At 39.8% G+C, this 12,470-nt stretch overlaps 1 non-coding gene and 1 pseudogene across 1 annotated transcript; both read right to left on the bottom strand.

Moving 5' to 3' along the window:
• Positions 1-4,798: 4,798 nt before the first annotated feature.
• On the bottom strand, positions 4,799-7,232 carry LOC115505145 (annotated as a pseudogene).
• Positions 7,233-10,859: 3,627 nt separating this feature from the next.
• On the bottom strand, positions 10,860-10,964 carry LOC115505783. Its single transcript, XR_003966139.1, has one exon. It is a non-coding gene; the product is annotated as a U6 spliceosomal RNA (small nuclear RNA).
• Positions 10,965-12,470: the final 1,506 nt, after the last annotated feature.

The following is a 12,470-nucleotide window of genomic DNA, read 5'->3' as shown; positions in this document are numbered from 1 at the left end:
GGGTTAACCATCCTGACACATCCTAATGTATTGCAGATACCCTGTCTCCATTTACTGGTCTCAAAGATACAAGAACTGATTCTTGCCCAGCAATGCCTCAGAGTAACTGGGAAGATCAAACATAATTATGCCAAGGGCAGCACTCTAAATTGTAAAGTGCTATACCAAGATGAGCCATCGTCATTCGAGTGACTAAGTAAACTGGGCCATTATGTACATCATCCTGTGTGGACACAAAGTAAACAGATGACAGCCGCTAGCCGAGTGACGTAAGGCTTGCATAGGCTTTGAAATCAAAGTAATGATACACTTCTTGCATAAGATAGCGTTCTACCCATCACATTAGTCACCCAACTTACAGCTGTGATTTCTTAAGTCCTAGCTCCGTCTAGTGGTTGTTCTATTACAAATGAGCTAACAAACGGCGGTTGACAAGAACTTATCTGAAATGTATTTGGTGCTGAGCTGTCTCAGTGGTATCTGCTCATTTCATTTGAATAAGGTTCTTAAGGTTATGTTATCTCCGGCACAAACATGCCCAAGGGGAGATTTTTCATGACAATATTAAAAACCTATCAAGCAGCCTCATAATCCTGCTTGTGCAAGGAAGATAAAGAAAAGAATGGGGGAAAACTGTCATAGAGAGTTAATAAAACTCAGATTTTAATGAGTTCTTATGTTCTGTGACTCCGATAAAAAGGAAACAGATGATATTCATTTGAGGTAAGAGATGTTAAAGGCTTCTACCTGATAAGAAAAAGGAACAAGGAGATCTCTTTCATTTTAATTTTAAATGTACCTACTATAGTGATTCTCATCTTGCACTACATTCAGGGCATTGGGGGGAGTACCATTTTGAATACTATAAATTTTAGTGGCACACTTGAAGAGATTAAAGGGCCTAAAAGAACACTGAAAAGTCAGTAATCTTTAACCCACCATCACTACTCAGTGTGATGATGTCTCACAGTGTCTATGAAAGCCTGTCAAGCCGTTTCCCCATTCTCCTGCCCAACCCTCAACACTGTGAAAAGAAAGTCACGTTATTTGCCCTGTCCACATTCTCTTTGATGATTCACAGGCCAAGGTTGCAAGTGTTCAGTAAACATACCATCATTTGGGGGCCTGGTTTGACAATACACTATGCCTCTTACCTCTTACTTGGCACCTTCTGTTCCCTATTCTACATTCAGTTCCAGGATCTACTCAGCTTAAAATTCAGTGTTTTATCACTGAAATGTAGGAATCTCAGTTGGAGCAAGCTTTAATCTTACAAATTTGTCAAAATTTGGTGACACATTTGTATAGGATTCACAATATACCAATGTGCTTTGGCAAAGCAGTTGAGAGTTCCTGTATTTTTACATAACAGACAAGGTACTTTTTATTTAAAGGGACAATTTTAAATAGCTGTGACCAGAATTCCAATTAAGCTGCCTGTCTCTCCCTCCAGAAAGTGGACTACTACTGTCGAGAACTTCTACCAAGAAGGATACAGAGTCTAAAATGAAAACTTGTAAACGTTTACTCCAATGTCTCTCGCCTATCCTTCTTAGTTCTCTTCCTGTACTCTGCAGCATTTTGTTTACCCCTCAATCACAACATGGGTTTATATCTGTATCACACAACAGATGCAGACCTCCTTGAAACAGAGATGAACTTTTCCAATCTTTGTTCTGACAAAAGCAATTGAGCCATGATGTAATTAGCGAGTCCACAAAGGGATTGATAGTGATGGAGGTATGCCACTACAGAGAGAGCATGGAGGTCTGTAGACTGGCTGGGAAGAGTCCAAGAGAAGACAGAAAAATCTCTATGCCCAACAACAAAAAAATATCAAATGCAGAGGAAAACAATGCCACACACCAGAGGGGGGAAATGGCATTATGCAAAGACAGAAATTACATTTTTTCCTTTTAGTAATACTTTCCGGTATAGGTGGCAGATTTCAGAAAGCCAAGAACCCCTTAAACTTGGGAGAGTCTCCTATGAGTCTTGGAAGGCCTGGGCACCAGAATGGCCAAGCAGGGACACTGCCTTATTACCAAATAATTAGCATCATTAGGAGAAATTATACGCAGAGGTAACTCACTTGCTTTGCCACCATGAGAGAAATAACTAAAAGAGGGGGAATTTGCAGCAAGAGACATTTCAGCTGCTATAACCCAGTGACTGGTTATTGTTCATTATATTTAATTTCTGTTAAAAAAAATCTTTTCTAATAAACTTACAGGAAGAGAAGTGGGCGGGCCATATCCACTAGTAGGACCTGTTCTGTATTATAGATATCTCCCCCTAAGTGCTGGGAGAAGGGAGAGAATCTGCTGCAATCAGAATCATAGCCAATTAATCTATATGACTGGGGGAAAGGATACCCAGATGTGGGTGTTACATTCAACTGTGGCTAACTCAATAGGCATTTATAAATGTTTGTAGAATTGGGTTATGTCCTTCTAAACGCCCAAAGCTAATATCCTTCTTTCTCATTTCCTCTTATCATCAGAGAGCAGGATCTTTTACTGCACGCCCCCTCATGGAAAATAATTAAAAGCCATTTACAACAGTCTCATTTTATTATAACAAACATTTGCTCAGAGATTAGCATATACCAGATGCTGGGATAGATTCTAAGGATGGAAAGGTGGTTATGATTGGCACCTGCCCTCAAGAAGCTCAGAAAACACCTGGGGAGTGCTTTCTTTCTTTATATTTTCTCTTCTTTCAGCTACTTTCCTCTCTGTTGTACACACTAAATCTTGCTTTCTTTGCCAATGAACCATAGTTCAACTTGATCTCATCACTGAAGACTTTCCCATCTCCTCTTAACTGAGAGCTGGCTTTCCTCTAAGGTCTTGAAATCCCACATATCCCCCTTCTTTGGAGAAAAGCACTCATCTTCCCTGGTCTGTGTACCTAGAAACCAGAAGCTGTGGCGAGAATTCGTCTAATTCCTTACTACAATATCCAAACCACTACTCTTCCACATTCATGTAAACTTTCTCCTTTGAAGGTCATGATCAATAGAAATAACACTCTACTCTTCTTTATTTCTTAAAATAGATTTAGGGGAATTTTTATTTAGTCTTGGAAAAGTTGAGGTGCTTGTGGGACAATGCAAAAAATATTGAGTAGGCAAGTGGATACCCACAGGTAAAGAGCCCAAGAGACACATGTGTGTAGAGCCAGATACTGAAAATCAACAATTTATAGCCTTCAAAGGAGGCAGAAAAGGGCAAATTTGGAAGCAGGGACAACTGTGAGAAGCAGCTTTATAGAAGCCCAGAGGGAGAAAGTCTTAAGTGGGAGAAGTGAAGAATACCATCTTATGCTATTTGCTGTAAACACTGGAAAATGTCCGCTGGATCTAATGATTAGTGGGTCATTTGAGACCTTAGTAGATACATTTTCAATGGAATAGTGGGGAAGAAACCAAATTGCAATGGGTTTAAAGACTAAGTAGAAACTTACAATCAAGATGACAGATTGAGCTAAGGAGTAGTGAGTACTGCCTTTCTACACAAAACAAAGATATTCCAGGGGAAAAAAATGTTTTTAAACATATCTTTAATATATTTTCAATCTCAAAAGTAAAAAGGGGGAAATTTCAGATGTCAAGAATAGGAAGGAATCCATAGCAGTTAGTAGGAATCTAATGGCGGGGGGTGGGGGGCAGGACTTGTAACCCAAAGAGAAATGCACCTGTGGGGCTGCAGTTTTAGTATTTGTGCGAAGATATAAGCTGAGGACACAGTCTCTGTGGACAGTGGGGAAACTGGAACTGGATTTTTGATGGAACCAGGAGCTTAGAAAATTAGGACCTACCAGCCCTAGTTCTCAGCTTGCCCAGAACATAGGTGGAAACAGCTGATGTTCAGAAATCAGAACCCCTAGACAAAGCATTCACATATATGGGATGGAATTCTCCCAAGTGCCCTCACAGTGTAGCAAGTCTGTGCCAAGAAATTTACATAGAAATCTCACATAGTCCCATAAGAAACCAATAGGAAACTGCTCCCATAGGAAAAACCTATACCAACCAGTACACCTTAAGGTCCAACTGATAGGGGCGCCTGGGTGGCTCAGTCGGTTGAGTGTCCGACTTCAGCTCAGGTCATGATCTCACGCTCGTGAGTTCAAGCCCCGCGTCGGGCTCTGTGCTGACAGCTCGGGGCCTGGAGCCTGCTTCGGATTCTGTGTCTCCCTCTCTCTCTGCCCCTAACCCACTCACATTCTGTCTCTGTCTCTCTCAAAAATAAATAAACATTAAAAAAGCTTTTTAAAAAAAAAAAGGTCCAACTGATAAAACCTCCCCACGACAGTGAGCATACAGACATAATTACAAATTACACCAAACTGAATTTTCCAGAATTAAATTCTCAAACTGAAAAGGCAGCATAAAGGAAAACAAATCCAGACCTAGACATATTGCAGTAAAACTTCAGAACATAAAAGGAAAAGATAACGTCTTAAAAACTATCATAGGAAAAAATAGATTAGCTGCAAAGAAACGAAAACATGATGCTGCCATTAGAGATCTCAACACGAACAAGAGAGTCAGAAACAATGGAATACATGATGAATTCCCATATATAAACAACAAAATGGCTAAAATTAAAAAGACTGACAACACAATATGTTGACAAGAATGTGGAGCCATCAGAACTCTCCTACATTGTTGTGGGAATGTAAAATAATAAAAATTACTCTGGAAAATAGCCTTACAGTTTCTTTTTTAAGTCATGCTGTATTATCTTTCATTAAACATGAAGACTTCCAATCACATCACCTAAAGACCATTTTACCCATTGCCCTGTTTGGCCACCAGTCTTTTGTCTCTCTCTTCAGCAATGGTGAGGCAGATACCCTTTCCACAGAGAAGAGAAATTCATGGTTTGTTGCTTTTGCCAATAACAAAATATTGGACAGCCAGGTGGCAAAGCTGCTGCTATTGGCATCTTTCACATGAACTACATCAAAAGAACCAGGGTATCTCTCTCTGTTGGTGATCACACCAATTCTTCCTAGGTTAGCACCTCCAGTCACCATACAAAGATTACCAGTGTCCAATTTGATGAAATCAGTACTATTTACAGTTTCTGAATCAATCTGAATTCTGTCATTCACCTTGATGAGGGGATCAGGGTAGTGGATGGTACGAGTGTCATGGGTCACCAGATGAAGGATTCCTTTTGTCCCCACAAAGATCTTTCTCACTTTGTACAACTTGTACTTGGCCTCCTTGGGTGTAATCTGATGAACAACAAAGCGACTCTTGGTGTCATAGATCAGATAGAAATTCTCCCCAGTCTGCAATCCCTACCAAAATAACATCAGAATTCTTCACAGAGCTAGAACAAACAATCCTAAAATTTGTATGGAACCAGAAAAGACCCCAAATAGCCAAAGCAATCCTGAAAAAGAAAACAAAGCTGGAGGCATCACAAAGCTGGAGGTATTACAAAGCTGTAATCATCAACACAGTATGCTACTGTCACAAAAACAGATACTCAGATCAATGGAACAGAATAGAGAACACAGAAATGGACCCACAAACGTATGGCCAACTAATCTTTGAGAAAGCAGGAAAGAATATCCAATGGAATAAAGATAGTCTCTTTAGCAAATGGTGCTAGGAAAACAGGACAGCAACATGCAGAAAAATGAACCTGGACCACTTTCTTACACCATACACAAAAAGAAACTCAAAATGGATGAAAGACTAAACTTAAGACAGGAAGCCATCAAAATCCCAAAGAAGAAAGCAGGCAAAAATCTCTTTGACTTCAGCCACAGCAACTTCTTACTCAACACATTTCTGAAGGCAAGGGAAACAAAAGCAAAAATGAACTATTGGGACCTCATCAAAATAAAAAGCTTTTGCGCAGCAAAGGAAACAATCAGCAAAACTAAAAGGCAACCAACAGAATGGGAGAAGATATTTGCAAATCACATATCAGATAAAGGGTTAGTGTCCAAAATCTATAAAGAACATATCAAACTCAACACCCAAAAAACAAATAATCCAGTGAAGAAATGGGCAAAAGACATGAATAGACACTTCTCCAAAGAAGACATCCAGATGGCCAACGAACACATGAAAAAATGCTCAACATCACTCATCATCAGGGAAATACAAATTAAAATAACAATGAGATACCACCTCACACCAGTCAGAATGGCTAAAATTAGCAACTCAGGAAACAACAGATGTTGGTGAGGATGTGGAGAAAGAGGATCTCTTTTGCACTGCTGGTGGGAATGCAAGCTGGTGCACCCACTCTGGAAAACATATGGAGGTTCCTCAAAAAAATAAAAATACAGCTACAACCCACCAATTGCACTACTAGGTATTTATCCAAGGGATACAGGTGTGCTGTTTCAAAGGGGCACATACACCCCAATGTTTATAGCAGCGCTATCAACAATAGCCAGAGTATGGAAAAAGCCCAAATGTCCATCGACGGTTGAATGGATAAAAACGATGTGGTATATATACAATGAGGTATTACTCGGCAATCAAAAAGAATGAAATCTTGCCATTTGCACCTATGTGGATGGAACTAGAGGGTATTATGCTAAGTGAAGTTAGTCAGAGAAAGACAAATATCATATGACTTTACTCATATGAGGAATCTAAGATACAAAACAGATGACATAAGGAAATGGAAGCAAAAAATAATATAAAAACAAGGAGGGGGACAAAACATAAAAGACTCTTAAATACAGAGAACAAACTGAGGGTTGCTGGAGGGGTTGCAGGAGGGGGGTTGGGCTAAATTGGTAAGGGGCATTAAGGAAGACACTTGTTGGGATAAGCACTGGGTGTTATACATAGGGGATGGATCACTGGAATCTACTCCTGAAATCATTATTGCACTATTTGCTAACTAACTTGGATGTAAATTTTAAAAATTTAAGAAATCATAATAAAAAAAGAAAAAAGAAAGAAAGAAATTCTCCCCAATCTTGTCAATGCCAATGACATCCATAAAACCAGCAGGGTAGGTTATACCAGTTTGGACCTTGCCATCAATCTTAATAAAACGCCGCATACAGATCTTTACTTGATCTCCTGTTAGGGCATAGTTAAGTCTGTTCCTTAGGAAAATGATGAAAAGAAGACATTCTCTCAGCTTATGAGGATGAGCGGCACACACATGGGTCAGTTTATCCAGCATCCAATGCTTTGGATCTACTACATGCTTCAGATGCTTCTTGGGACCACAAGCCATGGCTGCTCTAGGCATGAAAAGAGGACCACCTAGCCTGAGTTTCTTACCAAACTAAACATTCACCTACCCTCCAACCCAGGAATTCCACACATGTCAACAAAAAGATTTATTTATATCAGGTTCATTCATAATAATTAAAGCCTAAAAACAGCATGTATCCCTCACCACCAAAATATATACTATGTATGCATACTCATGCAATAGAATAATATTCAGTAATAAAACGAAATGAACTACAGATAAATGGATGAATCTCAAAAACATTATGCTAAGTGAAAAAGTTTTACACAAAAGAGAACATGGTTTATAATTTCACTCATACAAAACTCTGGAACAAGCAGATGAAATTATGGTGAAAAAGAAATCAGAACAGTGTTTGTCTCTCAAGGGGAATAGTGGGGATTGCCTGGGAAGGGGCATGATAGAACTTTCTGGAGTGATGTCACTATTCTGTATCTTGAAGAGAGTATAGGTTATACAAGTACATGTATTTGTCATACTCATAAAATGATACAGTTGAGTTTTATGCATAGTGTATATGTTATTTCAAAAAAAGAACTCTAAACACGTACTGAACCCTAGTTAATCATATTCAGTCTAAGTGTTGAAAAATGAGGTATATGGATGTCTAGGACTTATTTTGAAGTGCATCAAAAAATAAGATGGATACTAGGGTGCCTGAGTGGCTCAGTCAGTTGAGCATCCAACTTCAGCTCAGGTCATGATCTCACAATTCATGGGTTCAAGCCCCACATCGGACTCTGTCCTGACAGCTCAGAGCCTGAAGCCTGCTTTGGATTCTGTGTCTCCCTCTCTCTGCCCCTCCACTGCTTGCTCTCTCTCTGTCTCTAGAAAATAAATAAACATTTTTTAAAAATTAAAAAAAAAATAAGATGGAAAAATAAATAAATAGATGTAAGTTAAAACAAATACAGCACAATGTTAACAAATAAAGAATCTAGGGACACCTGGGTGGCTCAGTTGGTTGAGCATCTGACTTTGGCTCAGGTCATGATCTCGTGGTTTGTGAGTTCAAGCCCCGAGTCGGGCTCCGTGCTGACAGCTCAGAGCCTGAAGCCTGCTTCGGATTCTGTGTCTCCCTTTCTCTGCCCCTCCACCACTGGCACTCTGTCTCTCGCATTGTCTCAAAAATAAATAAACATTTAAAAAACTTTAAAAAAAGAATCTGAGTAGTTGGTATATAGTGTTCACTGTACAAGCCTTTCAGTATTTCTATATATTTGAATTATTTTCATATCCATCTGAACTATTAATGTTTAAAAAAGGATAGGGACACCAGGGTGGCTCATTGGTTAAGTGTCTGAGTCTTGATTTCAGCTCAGGTCATGATCTGATGGTTGTGGGATCAAGCCCCATATCAGGCTCCATGTTGGGAGTGGAATCTGCTTGGAATTCTCTCTCCCTCTGTCCCTGCCCCTCCCTCTCTCATGTGCATGCTCTCTCTCTCTCAAAAAAAAAAAAACAACAAAAAAAACAACACATTTTTTTAAATAAATAAATAAATAAATAAAAAGAGGATAAAACAAGGCATTTTCAGATATAGAAAGGATAAAACTGATAGACATTTGCTGAAAGAAATGATTAAGAATATACTACAGCAGAAAAGAAAATGAGCTGAAGAGAGAGGTGGAGTACAAGATACGATGGCAAACAGAGAAACTGGTAAAAATGTGTTAATAAACTTAAATAAATATTGACTCCTAAAAATAATGAGGACATTAACAGATAAATTGGAAGAGTGTTAACTGGGGCACCTGGGTGGCACAGTCAATTAAGCATCTTACTTGGGCTCAGGTCATGATCTTGTGGTTTGTTAGTTCAAGCCCCACATTGGACTCTGCTGTCAGCACAAAGCCTGCTTCAGATCCACTGTCTCTCTCACCCTCTGTTCTTCCCCCACTCCCTGATCTCTCTCTCTCTCAGTCTTTAGGTATTGGAACAAAAATGTTACTCTAATCCAATTCTAACATGACTTTTATGAAAACGTTCTTATATTTCCTTTAACAAAATATTATAGCATCTAATTAGTACTGTGATAACCCTGCTTAGTTACTTACTGCTGCATAGCAAATTACTTCACAATTTAGAAGCTTAAAACAACCAATATTTATTATCTCACAGTTTACTTGGGTCAAGAATCCAGGGATCTTAGCCGGGTACCTTTGGTATAAGGCTTCTCATGAGACCAATCAAGCTTGTTGGCTGGGACTGAAGTTTCATCTGAAGGTTCAACTGGCAGAGGATTTGCCTCTAAGTCCCCTCACATGGTTTTGGGAAAGATTCAGTTCCTCACTGGCTGTTGGCCAGAAGCATCCTTTAGTCTTTGCCACGTGCTTCTCTAGGGAAGCTCACAACATGGCAGACACTCAGAATGAGGAGTAAGAGAGCACAAGACTGGATACTCAAGATGGAAACCACAGTCTTTTTGTGACCTAATCTCAGAAGTTGCATCCCATCCCCATCATTTGTGCCATATTCTGTTTATTAAAAATTAAGCCCACACTCAAGGGGAGGGGATTGCACAAGAGTATAAATGCCCAGAGGCAGGGATCATTGTGAACTTTCTTAGAGGCTGCTTACCACATCTACTTTTGACCCTAAACTTCTATCTTTCCAGTTTGATTATTCGACCATTACCCACCACAAACATTCTTCTGTATCTTCTGTATCTTTAGGACATTCAGGCCATTGAACTCCCTATTAGTTAACACTACCACCACCACTACCATGCTGTTTACTTTCCATGTTACTAGTTTAGATTACCTGGTCTATCCGTTTGGTAACTCTCTCACCAGCATCTTAAACTCTCCTGCCCCTCTACCCTCTGTCTTTTCATAAACCCAACCCTGGATGAATACATCATCTGTTCCCTCTGTGCCTGCATCTTGCTGGCTAAACCATGCTGCAGGAAATTGTGAAAAAGGCCAGATTCGCATTTCTATCTATACCTTAATGATTTCCTACCCTGCCAGAGCCCTCAGCACGACCTGGCAGTTACCCTGTACGACCTGAGTCAGCTTGCTTGCTATTCTTCACTATTTATAACCTTCTTCCTTCAACCAACACACCCTCATTCTCCCAATTTCAATGGTAAATGCCTCCACTTCTCAAAAGACAAAGTCTACCATAGGGGTTCCTTTGAATTTCTACCACAAAGACCTGTTTACAATTGCTGCCATTCTCTCATCTATTCCACCTTTTGAAATAGTGCTGAATCCCATCCCTGGCCACCTTCTCAGAAGCTTACCATTATTGATTATATCTTTTCTATCCTATATCTTCATCATCTTCTCTCTACTGAATCCTTCACATACGAATTTTTTTTTAATCCCTGATCCCACTTCCCACTCTATCAACTGCTATCCTAGATTTCTCCCTTTCTTCACTGCTGATCTTTAACAAATTGCCTAAACTCACTACTTCCATTTCCTCCAATCTTATTCTTTCCTCAGTCCAATCCATTTCTTTCCCCTCCCGACACTGCTGAAACAGTTCTCCCTAAGGTCACCAGTGACCTCCACATCACTAGAGCCAATGAATATTTTTCACTCTTTGTAGTACTCTATCTCTTTGTGGCATTTGGTGTTTTTGTTTGCTTGTTTGTTTTAAAAATATGGAAGCTTCATGAATTTTTGTGTCATCCTTGCATAGAGGCCATGCTAATCCTCTCTGTGTTGTTCCAACTTTACTAAAGTGCTGCCAAAGTGAGCACTCTGTGGCATTTGAAACACACTTTTCCCTTGGTTTCTGTGATGCCACATTCCTGATTTTCCTCCTCTGTCTCTGTAGTGGCATTATTTATATTTATGGTGTCCTGGAATCTTCTAAACACATTTCCATATTGTGTTCACTTTCTTCATGATGAGTCCCAACTCCCAAGGCAAAGACCAGGGCCTGCCTTGCCAGCCTCCCTTGTAATCAAGTGTGAGCATGTGATGTTAAGTCCCACTACTTACTGCATCCACATGAGACTTGGAATTAGAAGAAAATGCTGGAAGGAAGGAAATAAGTCAAACTAATTTTGCTTGCATAGGTTATTGTGAGGATTAAAATTTGATAATATACATAGAGCAATTAGAATACGGCCTGGCACAGTGTCAGCACTATGTAAGTGTTAGCTATTATTATTCTGAAAGGAACAGTAGTAGCTCAAATAACCCAAAAACTATTCTAAAAGATTCCTATCATCACCATCTGTCAGCCAAAGATTTTCATCAACTATGAGACACATAAAACCAGCTAGGGACCTGCTACCATGGCTATATTGCTGGTGAAGATCACAGATAGATCAACAAATAGAGAAGCAGACCAAGACGTTTAGCATGAAAGTTGGAAAGTTCAGTGTGATTTCAATCATGGTGTCAAATGCTGAATCAATATTTCTGGGGATGGCCAGCTACAAAAGGAATGGCTGAGCTTCACACATGGAATTTTTCCCCTCAGAAATTAAAAGAGGATGGAGTGGGTTAGGGGGAGACACTTTGGACTAGAGGGAAGAAATTAATTCAATGAAACAGAGACAAGGACTCCCCTCTCTCACATCCCCCTAACCCCACCAAGCTATAACTGTAAATTGTGTAAAACAAGAAGAGCCTTTTTTTATGAATTATTGCTTTGCGAGCAAATTAACTGAGTAATATAGAACAGTATGTGTATAATTTTATATAATCTATATATCTGTAACATATAACACATTATCTGCTTCACTTAGGTGTGATGAGGAGTGAGCAAATTAATAATGTAAAGCAATGTGAACAATGTCTGGCACACCATTGTTTGTTTGTTTGTTTGTTTGTTTGTTTGTTTGTTTTCAGTCATGTCTTTATGCCCTGCCATTCCCTTTTACTGTTTAAAAATGGTTGGTGCAACTGAAGTGCCTGCAGTTCAGGGGTTTGTGACCAGAAAGATGCTGCACAAGAAGAGAAAAAAGAAAAGCCATGAACCCTAGGGGTTTACCTTTGAAGCTAAAATCTCCACTCCCCACTAATCTTTCTAGGAAGCTATAACAGAGGTTCCTTAAGAGAAACGGTGGGCAGAGGCCTTGAGGGTGCCCATTGTTGCATGACAACATACTTAAGGCTGGATCTGCCTACCACAGCTGGCTTTCCACCCACTACAGTGCCTACCCCAGGCAGAGCCTTCCTCCCCGGCTGACCCACGCCAGAGAGCCTCAATCCCTACAGCTTTGTGAGCAGCAGATTTTATAGCCTCAACCAC

The sequence above is a fragment of the Lynx canadensis genome, chromosome F1 (genome assembly GCF_007474595.2).
Source record: "Lynx canadensis isolate LIC74 chromosome F1, mLynCan4.pri.v2, whole genome shotgun sequence".
NCBI classification, from domain to species: domain Eukaryota; kingdom Metazoa; phylum Chordata; class Mammalia; order Carnivora; family Felidae; genus Lynx; species Lynx canadensis.
Note: the sequence above shows the minus strand (reverse complement) of the source record. Positions and strands in the feature narration are given on the sequence as shown.